Genomic DNA, 6,000 nt, shown 5'->3' on the forward strand with positions numbered 1-6,000 from the left:
TAACTTTCAAATGTCAGAACCATCTTGGATTCCCTCCTGTACACATCCTGTATTCTATCAATTACTAGATTCTCTGTGCTTTTTCACCAATTTTCCTCAATTCACATTTCTTCTTCTAGGTTTCCACAAAAATTGAGGCCTTTATTGCACAACTGAATTATTTAATAAGAACACATATTAACAGAGTTAAGATCTCGTCCCCTATCCCTTCAGCTCACCTCAATATTCACTTGCAGTCTGGTAAGGACATTATCCGAGCACACACTCACAACTTCCCACCTCCACCACTCCTCTGCTTCTAAATTCTCCAGCACCTCAGGAGCTTGCCTAACCTTAGCCAAGGCAACTGTGTGCAAGGCATTTCAAAGACAATCTCAATCAGTGAGGTCCAGGAGGAGAAAAACTCTTCAACTCCCCTTCATTTGGCAGGACAATTCTGAGGCAGGTCTACAAAAATCTCCATAGGATTAACCTCCCCAGTTGCCCATTAGTTGGCTTTTTTTCCCTTCCCTCTTTTTTTTTTTTTTTTTTTTTGGTGCAAAAAGGTGATTTTATTAAAACATGGGGGCAGGACCCATGGGCAGGAAGAGCTGCCCCCTTCCTTGACTCTTTGCCCACTCTCTCACTGCAACTTCTGGCGTCTCACCTGCATATGTGTCTTTTGTTTTTTTCATTTAAGTAAGCTATACTGCCCAACATGGGGCTTGAACTCATGACCCCAAGATCAAGAGTCACATGCTCTACTGACTAAGCCAGCCAAGCACCCCTGAACCCATGTTCTTATCTCAAGGCCTACTTTCAAGATAGCACATCAGAGAAACTTATGAGGGCCACAGAAATAATGCTCTGGACATCATAACCTAAAGCTGCCCAAGCAGTCTCCTGGTCTCAACCTACCCCCAATTACAGCTCATTCTGCATTCATGTGCTAACACATACCTCTTCTGATCAAACACCTTTAATGAAGTCTTTCATAATTTGTCTTTTTCACCTCCTATTACTAACTTATATAAAACATAATAATTTACTATCTGCCAAATTATTCTACTAATCCTTTCTTAAATATAACTTGTACCTTTCCAGGAACCCAATTATCTTTTTTTTTTTTTAATTTTTTTTTCAACGTTTTTATTTATTTTTGGGACAGAGAGAGACAGAGCATGAACGGGGGAGGGGCAGAGAGAGAGGGAGACACAGAATCGGAAACAGGCTCCAGGCTCCGAGCCATCAGCCCAGAGCCTGATGCAAGTCCTGAACTCACGAACTGTGAGATCATGACCTGGGCCGAAGTTGGATGCTTAACCAACTGAGCCACCCAGGGGTCCCAAGTGTATGTGACTCTTGATCTCAGGGTTCTGAGTTCAAGCCCCACACTAGATGTAGAGATTACTTAAGTAAATAAAACTTAAAACAAAAAAAAAGAGCTGTTAGTTATTCTTTTCTTTTAAAAAAATGTCTACATTTCATGTCTCACCAAAAATCGTTCATTATTTATGTACTTCATTTTCTTGCAACGAGTCCACAATCTGTCATATATTATAATTCACAGTGCTCTAATATCCAACTGAATTCGATTTTTATCAGTTATTTCAGCAAGATTTTTTCAGGCTTTAAGGAAATTCTGATCCTTACACAATTTCGAAATGCTTCTGTCATGGGAAAAGACTTTACTTCTTGGCATTCCTAACTTAGAAAACCGGCATGAGGTTCAAATAAGATTGCACATGTGAAAGGTCACTGAAAATTCTAGCAGCAATACATAAAAACTAAGAATTATCTCCTTAACTCAGAATTTCAAATATTTAAAATAAACTATTTACTACAATCTAACTGCCCTGTTATTTGGTTATTGGTAGTTTATAAAAAGCTCATTTAGACAAAAAAGCGAAAGTCGGCAATAAACCAGATCAAAAATAAGATGCAATCTTATGTAGACTACCCCTCTTGCATACAGCAGTTCAAATATTTTATTCTTGTAATATTTTTGTATAGTTTTTTTTAATCCTACCAAAGTAAGTGAAATAACATAAACCTACCAGCATAATGTAACTATTACTATTACCTTCTCTTAAAATTAGCTTTGTCTTCAGTAAGATTCCTACTCTTTCTCCTTACTTATATTAATAGCCTGAATTCATTATTTGTATTAGGTTCAAGTAATAGCTTATTATCTGCTTTGGTCCCAAACGATAAAATCGTCTCATCTAGAAATGGAACGAAGAAGGCCTCATTATTTTTTAAACAGGTTTTTCTTAAAGGAAAAATAATCTAATTAAGCTAACAAATTATATAATTCTATACAACTATTAAGAAGTCTAGAGATCCTTGTAAAATTCACTCTCAGTTTAGAGCCTATGGATGCTCCTGCTAGGATTCTACCCTCTGATCCAATTTTCCAGGCCTAATACTAATTATATGAGAATGTAAATCCTAATAAAAATATTAAGTTGAGGGCAAAACACCTAGGAGATTTTCAAACAACAATTCAACTTGCACCCTGTAAACATTCAAATAAAGAACATTTTGTACTTGGTAAATATGTACGACTAAAAAGATCTGGGAAACCACACACTATGGAAATTCGACACAAACAAAAGCTGTAGATGGACAGACTGTACGGGATAACCTCTGAAACAATATGGATCAAACACTGGTCGAAGAAACATTCCAGGGAGAATGACACCTAAGATTTTCCCGTTAATAACAACGAATAACGGGGCTTTGGGGCTGCACAAACAGGTCCGATCACCTCAACTGCGCTGCAAAACGAAACCGGGACCTAGGAGCCAGCGAGCCGCGGGGCTTTCAGTAGTCTGCACCCACCGGGAGGGCCTGGCAAGCCGGAATGGAGATACCAAGGAAAGGAGCGGGGCCCCTTTCAGGGACTCGCTACACCCCTCTTATCTCCCGCTTCCCAGGGGAGCGCCCCCTGGGGACCCTTCCTCAAATTTACGACTGACTCGCGTCCTCCGCCGACCCCTATCGGGGCGGCCACCAGATCATTCCTGAAACGCAGAGCACTGACTGAGAGAGACTGAGGCCTTCTTCTCGTCCATGCGACCACCACATCCCTAGACCAAGAAAAAGAGGCCACTGCAGCGGCCGCAGCCCCAGCGCGCGGGAGCGAGAACCGAGACCGGCCCCTGGCTGCAGGCGAGGCGCCCTTCGGCCCCGCGCCCCTCCCAGGAGCGCCGCGCTCACCTCCACGGCCTTCCCCGCGGGCCCCGCCAGCACGGCCAATGGTGGCCTGCGGCCGCACCTCCGCAAAATCCTCTCTCACTACCCGGGATTCAGGGAGGTGAGGCGTCGCGTCGGGAAGGTAGGAAAACGGCTCTGCAGCGCTGCCCGCAGGGTCCCCGCCTCCCGCACCGGCCACTTCCCGCAGCAGCCGCAGCTCCTTCCGGTGTCTCCGCGGACGCCGCAGGCGTCTGGGGCGCCGCGGTTGGGCGGGAAGGGGCGGAGCTGCAAAGATACCCCGCCCCGCCCCCAGGGCGTGGCCGCGGCGGTAGGGACCAGGTGCGGAGACCCAGGCCTGCCCTCAGGATCAGGGCTTACTTAGTAGTTTGGGTACTGGAACTGAGTACAAATCAGAGCAGTTTTAGGCTTTGGGCTCTTGTTTTTACACGTGTTCCTCCCGCTCTTCTGCATTCACGCTATACGGCCTTTAGCAGGTCTTGTCTCAATGCATTAGAGAATTTGCATTAAGCCTGGTTGCTGAAGGGCCTCAGGTTTCCAACCTTAGGCCAAGAAACATCAGACAACCTTTTTTTTTTTTTTTTTTTTTTTTTGCAAAGGAGAAATTCATCTCTCCTGTTTTCCCCTAAGGCCAAAATCAAAATCATTTATTGAAACCTTAGTATCTGTTTAGTGCCTAGAGTACTGGAAGAGACCTGCCTTCTAATTTATTTAGCTTAAATGTGATCAATTGATTGCTACACAAACAATAAAAGCAGTTAAATTAATGGAAATTATTGTTAAAATTGCCAGTTTCATATATCCAATTACCTCTAACTTTGTGGTCTCCAAAATAGAAGCACATAGCCAAGTGCTATGCAAGATGCTCAATCTCCATCAGAATCAAGTAGAAGATATGGGAGCTTCTACTTCTGTTTTTATGATAAAAGTGGAAAAAATGAACCTTTGCTAGCTATGTAGAGATTGACACAAAGACCTCACTATGAATGGTCACCTACCCTGGATTCATGGAGAGAGAATGGAGTTTTCACAATTTGGAGGGTGCCCATGGCACTACCACTCCTCCCTTTTTTTTCAGCATATTTCAAAATATTGCAGTTTACATGCTATAGGATATCAGCAATGTGGTTAATTTTTATTTTTAAAAATCAAATACCTAAATGTTTTAAATATGACTCCTTTGTTAAGAACTAAGACTGATGGGACACCTGGGTGGCTCAGTCTGTTAAGCATATGAAAGAGGCTCTCATCAATATGCAATATTTTTTAATGTGTACATTTTACATTTAATCAAAGTAAAAATGGTGGGGGAGAAGAGTGAAGGGGAAAAAGAAGAAAAGAAATAGAGTTAGGAAGAGGGAGAAGGAAGATAATTGAAATGGTCATATCAAAATATACACCTTCTCATATGACTAGGCATTTTTCCAAAGAAGACATCCAAATGGTGGACACATGAAAAGATGCCGAACATCACTCATCATCAGGGAAATACAAATCAAAACCAAGATCAGAGGGGCGCCTGGGTGGCTCAGTGAGTTGAGTGTCCAACTTCAGCTCAGGTCATGATCTCACAGTTTGTGAGTTCAAGCCCTGAGTCAGGCTCTCTGCTCTCTGCAAAGAGCCTGCTTTGGATCATCTGTTCCCTCTCTCTCTGCCCCACCCCCACTCGTACTCTCTCTCTCTCAGAAATAAACATTAAAACAAAAACAAAAAAACACGATGAGGGGCATCTGGGTGGCTGTCAGTTAAGTGTCAGACTTTAGCTCAGGCCTTGATCTCACCATTCTGTTTCAACCCCACATCAGGCTCTGTGCTGACAACTCAGAGCCTGGAGCCTGTTTCAGATTCTGTGTCTCCCTCTCTGTCTCTGCTCCGTGCGCCCCCGCCCCATTCATGCCCTATCTCTCTCTCTCAAAAATAAATAAAACACTGGGGCGCCTGGGTGGCTCAGTCGGTTAAGTGTCCGACTTAGCTCAGGTCACGATCTCGCGGTCCAGGAGTTCGAGCCCCGCGTCAGGCTCTGTGCTGACTGCTCAGAGCCTGGAGCCTGTTTCAGATTCTGTGTCTCCCTCTCTCTCTGACCCTCCCCCGTTCATGCTCTGTCTCTCCCTATCTCAAAAATAAATAAACGTTAAAAAAAATTTTTTTAATAAAAATAAATAAATAAATAAAACAGTAAAAATTTAAAAAAAAACAAAACATGATGAGGTATCATCTCACACCTGCCAGAATGGCTAAAATTAACAGCACAAGAAACAACAGGTGTTGGTGAGGATACAGAGAAAGGGGAATGCTCTTGCAATGTTGGTGGGAATGCAAAGTGGTGCAACTACTCTGGGAAACAGTATGGAGGTTCCTCAAAAAGTTAAAAAAGGGACTGCCTAGATGGCTCAGTCAGTTAAGCATCCAACTCTTGACTTCCATGCAGGTCATGATCTCACAGTTTGTGAGACTGAGCCCTGCATCAGCATGGAGCTCCTGCTAGCAGCATGGAGCCTGCTTGGGATTCTCTCTCTCTGTCTGTCTCTCTTTCTCTCTTCCTCTCTCTCTGCCCCTCTTCTCTCTCGCTCTCTGTCAGAACAAATAAACTTTAAAAAAAAGAAGAAGAAAAAAATCAATAGATGTTCAACTGACTCCATGGGGGAGAGAACCTAAGAAGGTTCCTCTGTACAGATCCTCTTCAGATCCTTCTTACCTAGATTACTTTGATGGCTGTGTGTCTTTCTGACTCTAGTCTCTCCTCTAATTTAATGTTATTATTCTGAACATAACTCTTTCTAAAACATAAATCCCATCTTGTAACTC

At 43.1% G+C, this 6,000-nt stretch overlaps 1 protein-coding gene across 4 annotated transcripts in view; it reads right to left on the reverse strand.

The window, feature by feature from the left end:
• Nucleotides 1-3,443, reverse strand: part of USP33 (ubiquitin specific peptidase 33) — a 61,268-nt gene extending 57,825 nt beyond the window's left edge. For 3 of the 4 annotated variants that reach the window (XM_027058827.2, XM_027058824.2, XM_027058826.2), the window contains exon 1: nucleotides 3,202-3,442. The gene's annotated coding sequence lies outside the window, so the exon portion shown is untranslated. Of the gene's footprint in view, nucleotides 1-3,201 lie in introns of all 4 variants that reach the window. The other variant, XM_027058828.2, reaches the window with a different exon arrangement.
• Between the last annotated feature and the right edge of the window lie 2,557 nt (nucleotides 3,444-6,000).

The sequence above is a fragment of the Acinonyx jubatus genome, chromosome C1 (assembly GCF_027475565.1).
Source record: "Acinonyx jubatus isolate Ajub_Pintada_27869175 chromosome C1, VMU_Ajub_asm_v1.0, whole genome shotgun sequence".
NCBI lineage: Eukaryota > Metazoa > Chordata > Mammalia > Carnivora > Felidae > Acinonyx > Acinonyx jubatus.